Raw genomic sequence first — 15,740 nt, forward strand, 5'->3', positions numbered from 1 at the left:
AATTTATGAGTTGATTCATTTTTGGTGTGGGTATAGGATGCCCGTCAGCACAAAAGCAAACTAAAATGATAGATAACATTTTTATTATACATTGAGGAAATAACATTAATTAACAAATTATACATATCAATCCTTTGTGTCTGCTGCAAATTGCACTTAGAGTAAGCAAATTTGATCGTCGCAATACCTAAACGAATGATGAATTGATTTACCTTATTTGAAAGATCATATCGGGTTCAATAAGAGTCTCTTAAATCAAATAAAGTATATATAAAACTATTGGGTATCTTAACACATGGTCTTATGTGATAGAGCCATTTATTATGTAGAGTAATATATCATCCAAATCATCAACTACTTACCTACACGATTCCCAACTCAAATGATATTTTTAATTAAATGTAAAATGAAGAGGGGGGGGGGGAAATATAATTAAAGAGAAGGGCTTTGAAGGTTGAAACCTTTTAATATATTCAACTCCCTCGTCCATGTTGGTTTTTAAGCCTTTAATTTTACTTAAATATGATTTTCTGATGAGTCATGGACTGGTTTTGTTACATTACAATATATACAAGCTATTCCGTCCCTATCATATAAAAATAAATATATACAAAAAGATCCCAGTTTTGTTGATGAGTTACTCATTAGCACAGATGTTACAAGGAACCCCTCTTTATACATTAATTACATGAATAAATGACTTTTGACAATGGAGTAATTGAGTTGTTTGCGAAGGAAATATCATGTGTTTTTTATAGGTTAAGTCGATTTTTATGGTGTGATGAGAGGACTTGTTTCTACTAAAGAGAAGGTTTTGTCTCCTTAAGTTAATAAATAATAAGGATTTTCTCTGATTATTAAAAAGTATACATGACGTAGTAAAAATAAAACCATTATTTTTAATGGATTTTTTTCCCCATTTTTTGACCACATTTTTTTTTTTTTTTTTTTTTTTTTTTTTGTAATCAGACAAGTGATGAGTTGGACTCAAGGATTTCTCGTTATTTTATTGACATTTTCGACGATTACACTTGCATCTTTGACATCAAAAATGCCGTAATGGAATCGGAGAAATCAAAATACCGCGTGATTTGCAATATTAGTATTAAGACTAGTGTTGTGTCGGTTCTTATTTTATTTGTCCACTATATTATTAGGACTGATCCTTGGGACCTCCTTTTAGTACTGTAAGTCCTTGGGTCTGATCGTTTACTACTGGTCCTTGGATTTTTTCATAAAAATGTCCATGGTTTATTAAGCCAAATAAAATTTATGTATTAAGAAGATTGCACATGATTTTTTTTGTGAGATATATTTTCATTGTAATGTAACATAATGGTTCTAGGTAATTATGCAGCTAACATTTTCTTCGCCGGTAATTTCACGGCCTACATGTTTGCCCCTGATAATTTTGCCTCGAGGAGATTTTCCCGCATTATATTTCCGCCCATTTTTGATGTTTTTACATTATTGGTTATAAAATTACTATTGTACCTTGATCAGACTAATTTTATGTCTAGGATAAGAAGAAAAAAGGTAAATAGTGATAAAATAATTAATTAATGAAGATAAAGAAGTAATCATGTATTGTTTATACTTTAAAGGAGAAGAATTAATGTATCACAAATCAAGGATACTTAGTTTGTTTCGAAAGGACTCATTGATCAAGATACCAGTTCGAACTAATATTATAAAAACATTAAAAGGCGGCAAAAATGACATGCAGCAAAATCTCCAAATCTCAGTCCCAATCTTAAAATCTTTATTTTATATTATAATGGAATGATTTAAAAAGGAGATCACCTGAATGACGTCACGAGGGAAAGATTTTACCTTATTTAAGAACAGACAAGTGGGACTTGTCATCAAAGAGGACCGACACATCAGGAATCAGAACCATAAACAAAACCTGGCGTGGGTTTTTGCCTTGTTCAATGGTAAAATAGAAAATATAGAAAATATTACTAAACTGATGCATCGAGTCACTTTTGAATAATTTGTAAAGAGGTATGTAAAAAAAAAAAAAAATCTGAAAAAAATTGAAAAATTAAACTTTTCGGAAATAATTTTAAATATTAAATTTTTGGAGAAAAAAATGTTATAAGATCCAGAGCCATTTACAAAAAATGTAACTATTATAATTTTTTATTCAATAAACTTATTATGTATTTTGCATATATATAGATTTTAAATCTTCTAATTATGTGTATCAATTAAATTTGTGTATGTTTTTTTCTCTTAAACATTTGTTTTTCTGGGATTACTTCTATATAAAACACGTCATGGCTCAAAAACATTTATTTCGGACCTAACTTGTAAATGTATTTAACATCCATAGATCATTTATGAAACTTTATCTGTTTCATCGTTCCTTTCCATACTTTTCGGAAGAATGGCTCAGTGGTATAATAAAGGTAACGACGTACCATAAAGACAAAGACTATATATATTTTTTAAACCTTTGTCCATTTTTATTCTACGTAGACCTTCTAATATAGGCTATTATTACAAAATAATGATATATAATATATATCAAAATTTATATGAGATAGTCAAAAAAAAATTGCAACACCAAAATTGTTTTTTTTATTATATGACCCGAAATTGCTTCAATAATGGTTAACATCTGGATGTTAAACATCAGATGGATGAAATTAAAGAGACTCGAAGGAAAGAGGCAACATGTCGTTAATATATAATAATGAATCAAAGACATGTACCAAAAATGTATTCATTCATTTACAAACTATCCATCAAAAAATGACTAGGGATGTACAAAGTAGGGCAGAAAAACGTGGATTTATTTATGCAAAAAAAAACACGTTAACAATGCAACTAGAAAAGGTTTTTGCAAAACATTTTCACTCAATATGGCCACCTTCATTATTAACCACAGCCTTTACACGTTGCCTGAAGTTCAAGCTAGAGTTGTTGACAAACGTTGAAGTTCCTCTTGGTTTCCCTCTCCAAAAGGACCCATATGAAAAAGTCCCGTGGGATCAAATCTGGTGAGGATGGGGCCATATTTATTTGGACTAGAATGGAGCCCTGTTATGTGCACAGAACTTGTGGCACTTGACAGCATGTGAGAGGGGGTGCGGTCCTGAGTCCACCCGTAGTAGCCCTACGGGTGGTTGGTCTTCAGCCATTGCAAGATGGCGTATCTAAGCCCCTTATAGTAGGCCTCCTGGTCGACTTTCTGTCCAGTCTTAAAAAAGAACGGAGGCATCTTCTTCCATCGGAGGCCAGAGTCCTGAGGAACATTGTTTGGACTGGATATTTGGTGTGGTAATCCCCTTGGACCTCTTCTTTAGTTTCAGCAAACCAGCGGTCGTTTCGGCGATGTTGCAATTGATCAACTGTCCAAAATCTTCTTATCCAATAAAAAGTTCACAATTGACCCATTTATCTTGATCCATTGGAGGATTTTCTTACATCTTACAAGCCTCCAGGCTTTCATGCCCTCTGTCAGAAGGTGGCGTGGGGTCCTTGTGAAAGAAACTAATCCCTTGTTGTGCTTTATAGCTCGGTTAATGGTCCTATGAGCCACAGAGAAGTCGTTAGCGAGACGATTCATCGACTTAGTAGTATAACTCTTAATATTAATCTCCCAGCTTAACTATAACTTTGTATCCCTCTTTAAATTATGCCCGCCACTTCCTGACATCCTCGAGAGGTATTTTCTATTTTATTTTTTTATTTTTTTTTCCATCTTGGCCAGCTATTAAACTAAGATTCTAGTACACTTACCAATGCTTGTAATCTTCATCACATCAACTCCAGTATCTAGGAAATCTGAGATGCGCTACCTTTTTACTTGTTGCTCGCTCATGGTGATAAAATGACTAAACGATTAGTATAGTTTGTATACGTAACAAGGACGGATTGAGAGAATAACAAAAAATATTCACTAAACTTTTTCAGAGTAATCTGAAAATAAACTTTAATTAATGGTCCACGTTTTGCAGCCCCACCCTGTACATATTCAAAGCAGATATAATTATTCTTTCATTCTTGAGGAGAGAAGATATTATAAGTATAAACCATAAAGTGTAACAACAAATTTGTTTGCTCATGAATGAAGTTATAAGTGTAAGCCCTTGTTGGACTGGGGGATGAATTGAGGATCGACATGAAGACCGACACAAAGCATAGTTCGGTCTTAAACTGAGCCCCAACACTATTTTTATTATCTGTCTATCAAAAAATTGGTAGAGAAATACACAATTGGATGTTTACAAGAGATGAAAGTAACTTTTTTGTGTGGGTTATTAAGTGCTAAGGCGTAGACAATTAGTTTGTTGCAAATTTATAGGCCAGTAAATGATTTCCTTGACAAGAAAGAAAGAAAAATAAACGACATTTTCACACAATCTTAAATGTCTCTCATCATGTCTGCACGTGCTATTGAAAATATTTAGAGAAACGTAGTTTTTTAATATAATCAAGAGTATGCGCTCATATAGTTGTCAAATATTTCACGCAAACATTTTTTTACTCAAGCAAAGGATTTTAGCGAGCTGTATTATGATTTATTAGGATCAAATGTATGCAGGAAATAGACATATGTGGTATATTAACATAAAAACAATCTTGAACAAAAATCTAGAAAATGAAAGAAGACCAATTTAATGTTTTATTTCATAAACAGGTTGACCATAAGTTTTGAGCCCCTTTAACTTTTTATTTATTCAGTGATAAACTTATCTGAGAGTATTAAACATTAGAAGCAAATATTTCAGAAATTTTATAAAAATGTTTTGTTGTTTGAATTTTTGATCCAGGTCCCATATGTTCTCATCAGGAAAGACATTAAATCCTCTCTCGTTGCAAAAAGCTTCCTTTGTGCATCATCTACATGACATTTTGACTGTAACAAAACTTGAAGAAAGCTATCTCTAAATCTTTATGGATGATGCGGCGCATCAAAGTTCTTGACACATTAATCGTTTATGCCCGTTTAGTCGTTGATCTGTAAGAGTTTCTGTAAATGTTTGCGTTATCTTTCTGAACGTTTTTCGGATTGCTAGCTGACCGTGGGCGTCCACTTATTGACTGGTTATCAATATTTCCAGTCCCTTGAATTTCCTTGAATGTATATTTTACGGAACTGAGACTAATATTTGGAGCGGTGATTTACCCGAACGATAGATATATTCAACTCCTTTTTTTTAGATGATGTATTTCGACAAATACAAAGAACTTAAAAACTTATTCGTTTTGTATCAAATGAAAAGGATTGAACCCAGATCTCATTACAAACAATCAAATGATCAATAGGATACCTTGTGGTTAAATCTTAGATTTTTAACACTTTTGGATCACCCTGATTATAGAAGTTCATAATTTTCAATTCAGAAAATTTAAGGATAAAGAGTATTACATTTTATTTCCTAAAATTAATTAAAAAATTCGCAAATCTTTTTCTCTTACATGATTGGATCCATAGTGAAGTAAGTCACTTACATACACCATATGAACCTAGCACAAGCCTTGATATGGATCTCTTTGTCTAAATTAGCTAGCTACTACTTTGAAAATGGAGTCAAGAATGTTATGTGCACATCTATTGGACTCTTTAAGACCCCCCTCCTCACACACACATATTAGTCGAAAGGGTTTAGTTCTGGGTGGCTAGGAGGCCAAATTTCAAAATATAAATAAATCCGGTTCCTATTTCCCGATTTGGACTCATCGCATCAATAGTTATAAAGGTAGATAATGACACCATATCTGTTAAATCTATTTAAGCTCTATAATAGCATTATCTATGAAGTTATTTACGTCCCTGAGCGTGCACTTGGCACGTAGGCACACAATGATTTGTACCAATAGCTTAAGACTTATATTCGATGTTTGTCTCAGTCCTGTTTAACTTTGTATCAGTCCGGTCCTGCTCAATTTTACATATCTGTACTAAAACTGATAAAGTTTGGTTTTTGATGACGTTACTCAACATTATTTTCACATCAGTTCTAGTACTGATGGTACAAAGGACTGACGATTCTAACTACTGTTAGTACTTGTCCTAAAATTGGACTAAACTAAATAAATAAAAGGCATATAACTCTTATTAATAGCTAAAATAAAACTTGAAGCTTGGGTTAAGTGCTATATTCAATATTTCACGTTATTTTTTGCATAAATATTATGTTTTTAATCAAAGTTAAAAAAAAAAAAACTTGCTCTTGTGGATATTTTAAAGGAAACATTTTGAAATCGGTAGAGTGATAGAGGTGTTTGAAGTTGAAGATCTCTCAAATTGCCCAAAACTTTGAGGAACTCAGAAAATTCAAAGAAAAATTCTTGCTGAAAAAAGTTTAAAATTTCAGTGATACTGTTGTTTTTTCGTGTGTAACAACCTCATCAAAAATTATCCAAATTGGTGATGGACATGTCAAAAATTATTTAAATATAAAATCTGTCATTTCTTATTTTTTAATCGTGAATATTTTTGCTTATTTCAATGTAATTTACGACACAACCAAAAGGTTAATTAGAATGATTTGGTGATAAAAATTTACGATATGTCCTCTGCAATGTACAAATGTAATTCACATCCCATTTAAAAAAAATATTTTACTTTGCTTTTCCATTGACAGGCCACGTATGATACTTTAAGTATTTTGTTGTTGTTTTAAAAGGATGTGATTTTTTAAAAGTGTTTTAACTGACGTGTACTAATTTAAAAAAAGTATAAATCATGATATATTTTTTTTATTATTCCTTAGTTTCAAGAAAACTTAAAACATTTCCGCGTGTATAATTTAAACCTTTACATATTCATCTTCCGCTCTCTTTAATATTGTACATAATGTATGTATGTAAATTTCTGGGTTTTTTCAAGAAACAAAAATGAACTGAAATTAAGTTTAATACCTTCACAATTTGATATTCTATTTTGATATCAGAAATACAAAACTTCTAGAAATCAGAAGAAATAGTTTTTACTACTATTAAGTTTAGATTTGTTTAAAATATAATAATTATTCCTTAAAAAATTAATGGACCAAAACCTTTCGTAAATTATATTAAAATTTTGATGTATTTAAATATGGAATTGATTATTAAATTATTATAAAGGGAATAGTAACTATTTATTAATATTAAATACGTTAAACTTCAAAAAGTCAAGTCCTTCATCTCCCAATCCTCGATTGACAACAGAGTATCAGGACTGCCACAAGACTAATATTTTCGTACTCAAAGACACATATATCCGTCTTCAGTACTTTTCAATATTTTTTTAGCTTAAAAAAAACAATTCAAAAGTTACGCTAAGGCAATTCACGTTCACTGAAAGAGGTCCCTACAGGATTTCTGATGGAAGTGGGAATCAGTTCTGAAATTTGATGATTTTTTCTTTAAAGACTATTTATAAAATGGTATTTTAACAAAATGCAGTAATGGTTGGGATAAGGAGTTGTCTCAGAAATTTTGGTAATTACGCCAACGTCCATTTCATATTTCCATATTGCCGCTTAAATTAGATGTTGGAATCATTACATTTAAGCCAATTATGTTACTTTGTGTTTGATAACTTGTTCCCTTTCGATAATCAAACTTCGAAGAAGGTTTTGGCCCTATTGACAAAAAATACTGGTATAACCAATTTTCACAGTCCTCTAATGACGTCAAATTTGTTTCCTAAACCGTGTTGTCCATAGACAGAAACAGGTGATAGTCACATGGTCCAGACGGTAGGGAGAATGCAAAATAACTTTTCATCCAAGCTCCCAGAGCTTCTGGTTCGTCATCAAAGATGTGTGTGGCCTGGTGTTGTCTTGGGGATGTCTTTTTGTCTCCTATTCATCAAAGCTGGTGCTTCTGCTCGATTTGTTTACAGTAGAGGACAGAATTAAGCGGAGATTAAAATCACTCGAACCAATGTTGTGCAACATGAAATGAAAAAGTATCGTTCCTGTTTACATTACCAATTTTTTGGTCGCCTTTGACGCGTTTTTCCATGTCAGGTAGTAAAAATGTATAATATGCCGAATTTCCTCCCTTGATACCTCCATACTGTAAGCACCATAATTCACGACTTAACCTTCCAAGCACTATACTGTCAGAAAAGCGTTTGTAGTATACATTCCCACCTTGGTCACCCTTTATTAAATGATCCGATGTGACCAATAACTTTGTCGAAAAAAAATTGAATCAATTTCTCATTTTTTTATTTTGATAATGAATTTTTGGCTTCTGTAAGTATAATTTGCACCACAGTCAAATGGTGAATGATAGTAATGTTTTGATAGAAATTAACAAAAAATTCGAAAAAAATCATTACCAGCATACTTTTGCCTTTACGGGTGAAATTTGGCGTTAGCACCATCTATCTGTGTAACTTTGAAACTTAAATGTACATTCTTTGTCTCCTTGTATATGCAATGTTAACCATAGAATAACTAGCCATCAAATAATCAAAGAGGAGGCATTGCAAACGCCGACGTACAAATTTAGTAATTATAGCAAATTTGAAATTTCAGAGTGAAATTTAAAATATGGTGTTTGTAGTTATGACCACACTTCCTTGTCTAAGCACATAAGTTAATGCATTTAAATGAAATACGATAAAACACATTTTATTTTGCAAAATATTTATTTTTGCAAAATTAATAAAATCAGCAAAATACTTGGATCGTAAATTCAAGTTTGTATGAGTTTTTTGCAAAAGAATTTGATATGCGTAATTGTTTATATGTACATTCTGTATAATGAATCTTATTAACTCAAAGTAGGGCATTGTACGTCATAGCCAAATATTGGGCACACAATTATCATATATATATATTTTTTTTAAATTAAGTAAGTAAAAAGTTTTTTGTATTATAGGGAATAATATATTTTGCAATATTTGATATAAAATCATTTTTTAAATAAAGTTTTGTACATTATTTCTCATTCATGAATTGCGTGATCTTTAGTGTTATGTTAGTTCTTATTTAGGACTGCGGTCCCGTCCAGTTCATTCCCTGTGGTGTCCAGTTCAGTTCTGCATACGAGTCCAAAAAGCTGATAAACTTGGATCTCTTATGACGTAACTCAACTGTAGTTTTTTTTAATAAGTTCTAGTACTAACAATCTTAATGACCAGTCTCAAGGTCTGATAGGACCAGTCTTAAGACTGGACCGAGCCGAATAAACAAGGATTGACACGACACTATTTATCAACATTGATAGATTAGGACAAAAACTGACGTCATAAACTGTATTGTAATTAAAGGAGTCTCGAAATTGATGTTTTTACTACATAAAATGGACAATATTCCTATTAATTTTGATGAAACTTCTTTAAATGGCTTCAAGAATTAAAAAAAACATAGCATCTACAATTTATTTCCGTGGCAGGCTCCCAGACTATCAGTAGCAGTATAATATGTGCGTATTATATTGTATTATACTAACAAAAATAATAATATGCCAAGACATGAGCAAGAATCTTGGTACAAAACTCCACTTTTCTTAATTATTAACTATTAAAGAGGTAGAATAGCACCCAAAAAAAAGAAACATATTATAACGAAAAGAATACAAACTCAAATAGTTAATGAATAATGCCCCCAAAAAAAAAATAATATATAATGTTTATTATAGTGGGTAATTAATTAATTTAGACAGCACATCATTACAGCAAAAGAAACACAAGACACTTTACATATAGCGAAAATAACACATAACTTTTGCGAGTTTCTGAGCAATTTATCAAATTTATGAATTAATCAAGGAATATGTTAAATATAGGTAGAGCTAATTATTATATTTTACTTACCTCTTTAAATTGTCTTAAGTTGTTTCAAGATACAGGGGTATTCGCAGGATTATATATATACAGGGGTGTTCAAAAGTCTTAACCCTCTTAGATTTGGCGGGGAAATTTTTGGCAGTAAAGTATACAATCTTCAATGTGATTGTTTGTTATGGAATCTAAGTTCAATCCCTCTCTCCCGATATAAAAAGAGGACCATTAAAGATATTTTTATTAGTCAAGATGCATCCTCTTAGAGAAGCAGTAGAGAGTCATCATCGCGCAGGCAAATCATCCCCCTTCAAATTTACCAGATTATGGGACCTTCAATCACTCTCAGTTCTATTAAATATAACGTTAAACATATCTGCTCCGATAACCCAAATAACGTCTGGAAAGTTAAATTAAAAATATACAGAAACCCCAACAGATTAGTGGAAAAAATGTCAAAGGAAATCGATGTGTCAAGGACTTCGATAAATCGAATCATTCATAACGACCTACAGATGTTTTCTTTGAAGTTCCTTTACGGACTTAATCTTTCGGAAGATGTACGGATAAAACGGATTCAAAGGAATAAAACCTTATCAAAATTTTCCGCGCGGAGAGGAAATAATGTCTTTTGGGATGAGAAGAAATGGGACCTGGATCGAAAATTCAACCGTTTAAAACTTATGGGGAATCATGTCTATATAAATATTTTTTTTTTTTTTGGGGGGCAGAAGTTTGTTTTAAGAAAAATATATTTTTTGAAAAAAAAATTTCGAATTTTGAAATTCAAATATTAAATATTGTAAAAAAAATTCCAAAAATCCTTTGCTATTCACAAAAGTAAAACATAAAATATGAAAAATTTAATTTTTGGGAAAAAATTTCAAACATTAAATTTTTTCGAAAAAAAATTCCGAAAATTCTGAGCTTCTCACCAAAAATTGAATTTTTTTCTTAGAAAATTTCAAAATTACACATTTGTTAACAAAAAAAATGAAAAATTTAATTTTTTGGAAAAAATTTCAAAAATCCACAGGTGTTCACCAAAAATTTTAAATTTTTTTGGAAAAAATTCCAAAATAATTTTTTAGACTCTAAAAATTAAATATTTTGTAAAGTTATCATAAAAATACAGATTAGTTCACAAATATTCTTTGTTATACTCAAAAAGTTAAATATTTTGTAAAGTAATTACAAAAGTATAAAGTTGGTCACAAAATAAATAGATAAATTTATTTTTTTGGAAAAAAATTATTTTTTTAAGTTTATTAAAAATTTTAATTTTTTTTTTAAATTCAAAAATCGACTGTCTTTACAAGAAGTTTCAAAAATCCACAGCTATACAGAAAAAATTTAAAGCATTAAATTTTTTGGAAAAAAATTTAAAAAATCTTTAGTTTTTCAGAGAAAATTAATTTTATTAAGAAGCAAACATTTTTTTTTTTTTTGAGGGGGGCTACAGCCTCTGTAGCGCACCCATTTCAGACACCCCTGAGATATGTTATCTTATAATACATACTCTGCATAGAATGAATGTACAAAGTAAGGCATAGAATAATTACAAGGCAATAGCAAGTAGATACAATTTAATGGGCCATAAAGTTATTTTATATTGTTCCACGTATTAACATTTTTTTTTCTATCGTTGTATTCAATTGTAGTATATTCCTTATGTATTCATGGGTCCATTATGAGCCTGTTTTTCTAAATATAAATGTATCTGAATACAAATTGAGGGGAAGTGTTGGAAGATGTCACGCCATTATATTTAAACAGATCTTGTATTTTATATATTTAACTACTGTGAGTTCCAGCTAATTGTGACTGTGGAAAGGTTTCATGTACATTTGCCATTGTAAAAAATGTAGTCGGGAAAACTAACCCTCATTTACTAACAAAATCGACAACCCCACCCCTAATACTTGTTTTGTGCAATGGCAGGCACACCAAGAAGGTTAAAAACTTTACAAAGCATTTAGGCCCCCTCCCAATGCTTCAAAATAAATCACTTAAGACTACTGCTAGGACACCATACAGGTTAAAAATGACTACCGCCACTTCACAAAGCATTCTAGGCCTTCCAAATACTTCAAAATGAACCTTGATTCCATGGTTTTTAACGGGGGGAAGCATTATCGCCTTGAATACTGATAGGTATATATAGTGATAAAAATCTGGTGCAGTTTTTAGATCTCTTGTTTATTTTAATTGATAGCCCGAAGAATAAATTTTCTTTTCCTCAGATGCTGGCATTATTATTTAACTCCTGAGTAGTGAACTTCCTTTCCTACTGCATTCAATCATATTCAAAACCTGATTGAATATTTGTGTATGCTCATACAAGACGGAGAGTAACCTTGAAAATGTGTTACAGATTTATAATTGTAAGTCATTATTGAACTCTGAGTAGAATTGAATCGACATCAGAATAATTCTTGCCAATGCCCTTGTTGACTTCCTTCGCCCCTCCTTCCTTGTCAAAGCTGCTTGTCTGTCCTTCAGAACATTATTCTAATTCTTGTTGTTACCATTTTAATTTTCGATTTTTTTTTTTACAAAACATACAAAAAATATACAATATATTATAAGAAAAACTTTAATTTAATCAATTAGTGAATTTTCTGCTTTACTTTTGTGTAATTACAGCATTTTCTAATGATTTTTTTAAGTCAACAGGGTGATACAGTTTTATCTGCGTTCCAAATAGCTAAGAGCTTCTTATGGGTCTAGAAAAGTGGTTTTAGGCATCAGATGTAATAAATAAAAGACGGAAAGTGTGAGGTAGATTATGGATCCAGGTCTGCTACTAAGCATGTCGGGGCCTTACAATATGATAAATAAAATATTTCTGAAGCAAGTGTTTCCCAAACTTTACTATACCAATCCTCCCCCCCCCCCACCTTCAATATGAGCTTTTAGGAGTCCCAGTTGGAATTTGGTACACTTCTCACTCTGTGTATTAGGAGAGGGGGCACTGTTTGTATCGAATATCATTTCCTGAGCCCGAATTTTCTATCGTCGCCACTTGTTTTAAGTCCATTTTTCCAAACTGAGCTTGTATAAAAAGGAACCGAGACGAAAAATCGGAACCAAGACCAATAAAGCACAGCTAAGACTATGAACGAAACCATTGAAATGAATAAAAAGAGATCAGGACCAATAGAACCGCTGAACCTGAACCGGAGACAACCTTAGTCCTTGTTTATTTCCTTCTCTCCTTTCTCCCTTATCACAACTTCTTGTCGCTAATTTAATCAAACTTCAAGACAACTAAGCGTTTCTTCTCATTGTTAGGGTTACCTTGTTGATTTTTGGGTTCGTTTTATTACATGCTAAAATAACCATAATTTTCAACAAAACTTATAGTAGGAATATCGATCATGAAAAACATCTCCTTTTTTTAATCTTTTTTTTCTTTATTGGTTCAAATCTGTAAGGCAAATTAAAAATGGTTCCTATTAGCTGATATATCTATGTTAACTCACTCCATATTCCCGGAACTGTATCTCTCTTTATTTTTAATTTGATAACTTTAAGAGTTTTGTACAACTAATTATAAAATTTTTTCTCTTTTTTCTACATTTTCCTACTAAAGAATAATACACATTCTTGAAAAAAATATTGCATTTCACAAAAAAGTACTAAATTTTGTATAATTGCATTTAGCTGATACTTGATGAAAGAAATAGTCATTAGGATATATATTTTTTAAACTATTTTAAATTAGTTTTAATTAACTTAAGTTCAATTAACAAAAGGAAAATATTGAAATAGTTTGTCATTTGTCAAAAAAAAAAAAAAAAAAAAGCATAATGAAGTTTTTATTTTTTGCAGAACGAAAATAAATAAATGTATATATTTTTTTTACTAATGCAAGACATGAAATACAAAGGAATTTTCAAATAATATTGCGGCAACATAAGTTTTATAAATTAGAAAAGTTTTTTTTGTTTGTTCGTTTCTCTTTAAATACCTATTCATTAAGAGGTTTTAATGAGATAGTTATAAACTATCAAAAGATGTCTAATTTAATTTTGCTATATATTTAATTCTATAGTTGTGGATGATTTGTTGGTTGGATAAATAGTTATTAGCAATTTCGCAAAGGTCTTGAAATGTTTTCTTTCCCAGAATTAACCTTGATTTGAACAAACTGGACTGGAATTTAAAATTTTTACATAAGAACATCTCTGATGCCACCAATTTCAGCCCTCTAACATGATTATTTTTGCATTTATTTGAGTTTAGAAAATTTTGCAATTTTCAAATTATGAAAATAAATTTTATAAAATTTTATAAATTAGAAATACAATGGAACTTTTAAATAATACATCATGCGACTGTTGTTTAATAACGAACTTTGAGTGCATACAACAGCTGTTCATGACTATTTTCAACGTTGATTGTTGTTTTGGCAGATAAACAGAAGTGTTTGTTGTTTTTACTGAATGAATTGTTCATGACGTCAGGTGTGTATCAAAATCATGCACAATCACAGTCAATTATGTCATATGAAGTAAAATTTGTTGCTTAGATCATATTTGTTCAACTCATAAATTAGGGAGATAGGGAGAAGAGTCGGTCTATAGTTGAGGCCGAAAAAATTAGTTCATGATTTGAAAACGATGAAATTTCAGTCTACGGTCTGAGATCCTTCTATACCGGTCCAAATTGCTCGTAGAAAAATCACTAAACCCGTGATGCGCAAAGAAATCGGTCAAAAGAAGAGTCTTAGGACTACTTCTTTTTAATCTTATCTTGTTGATGACGTCATGTGAGTTTCCCAATTGTGATTTTTTTTTAATAACGTCATATGAAGTTTCAAATGTTGTGAAAATCATATTTGTACAACTCATAAATAAGGAGAGGGAAAAAATTAAAAAAAAAATTGATTTATTATTGAGATCCAAAAATCGATCCACGATTTAAAAACGATTAAATATCGTTCTACAATCTAAGATAGCGATCTAAACTAAAATATCGCTCTTTAAATCAGTTGGATCTAGATCGGTCCCTCAGAAAAGTCGCTTTTTACTGAATCAATTGTTAATGACGTCAGTTGTGTATCAAAATCATGAGCAATCCCTTTCAATAACGTCATATTAAATTCAAGGTGTTGCAATAATCATATTTGTAGAACTTATAAATACGGCAGATAGGGTTGAATATCTGTCTTAGTTTAATACTAAAAAGTTCGATCTGTTATTGAGACACATAAAATCGATCTATGATTTGAAAACAATTAAATACGGTGTAACATCAAGGTTTGAATCGCAATATGGGTCCAGAAAAAATCGGTATAGCGCTGAGTCTTAACACTAATGAATAAACGTAAATTTGGTATGCTCAATTTTTTATGTTAGAACACTCGACAAGAGCATATATTTACTGCATCAGCTAAATCATATGCTTAGTTTGTTTGTAAGAGGCTTAAAGGTTAGAATTATATTGCGTGTTCAGCGATTTTTTTCTGAGAAAATGCCAATGGCGATCCTGGCTCTAGACGCACAAGCACGTCAAGAACAAATAAAAACCATTGAATCCATATCAGAAAATTACTATCAGAGAAGTTGCTGATGATGTTGAAATATCAGTTGGCTTGTGTTATCATTTTTTTTCGAAGGTTTTGGGCATGAGACGAGTGTCTATAACTAGTGACAAATCATTGGCATATGCTTATGATATCGAAATTAAAGCCCAATCATATCAATGGAAGATCCCAATGGATATAGAAAATACTGCTAACTGTTAAGTATCTTGCTAAGCAAAACCTAAACAGGTGATATGGCTAAAACAGAACATCTATGTTCGTGGTGAGTATACTAACATAAAAAAAATCGAGCATATCAAATGCTAAATTCCCTGCTAAATTTAAAAAGTCACCTTTCTTTTTTAACACAACTCGTATATAAGTACAAATGGGATGTTCAACTCTTTCTATTTTCATATTGTTTGTTCAATATGGCATACAATAATGTTCAATTGTGCATAATTTTTACAA

General features: G+C 31.1%; 1 protein-coding gene across 2 annotated transcripts in view; it reads left to right on the plus strand.

Moving 5' to 3' along the window:
- The window catches only part of LOC121126195 (uncharacterized), a 123,659-nt gene that overhangs the window by 69,030 nt on the left and 38,889 nt on the right, over positions 1–15,740 (plus strand). The gene's annotated exons all lie outside the window — the stretch shown is intronic.

The sequence above is a fragment of the Lepeophtheirus salmonis genome, chromosome 11 (genome assembly GCF_016086655.4).
Source record: "Lepeophtheirus salmonis chromosome 11, UVic_Lsal_1.4, whole genome shotgun sequence".
Classification (NCBI taxonomy): domain Eukaryota; kingdom Metazoa; phylum Arthropoda; class Copepoda; order Siphonostomatoida; family Caligidae; genus Lepeophtheirus; species Lepeophtheirus salmonis.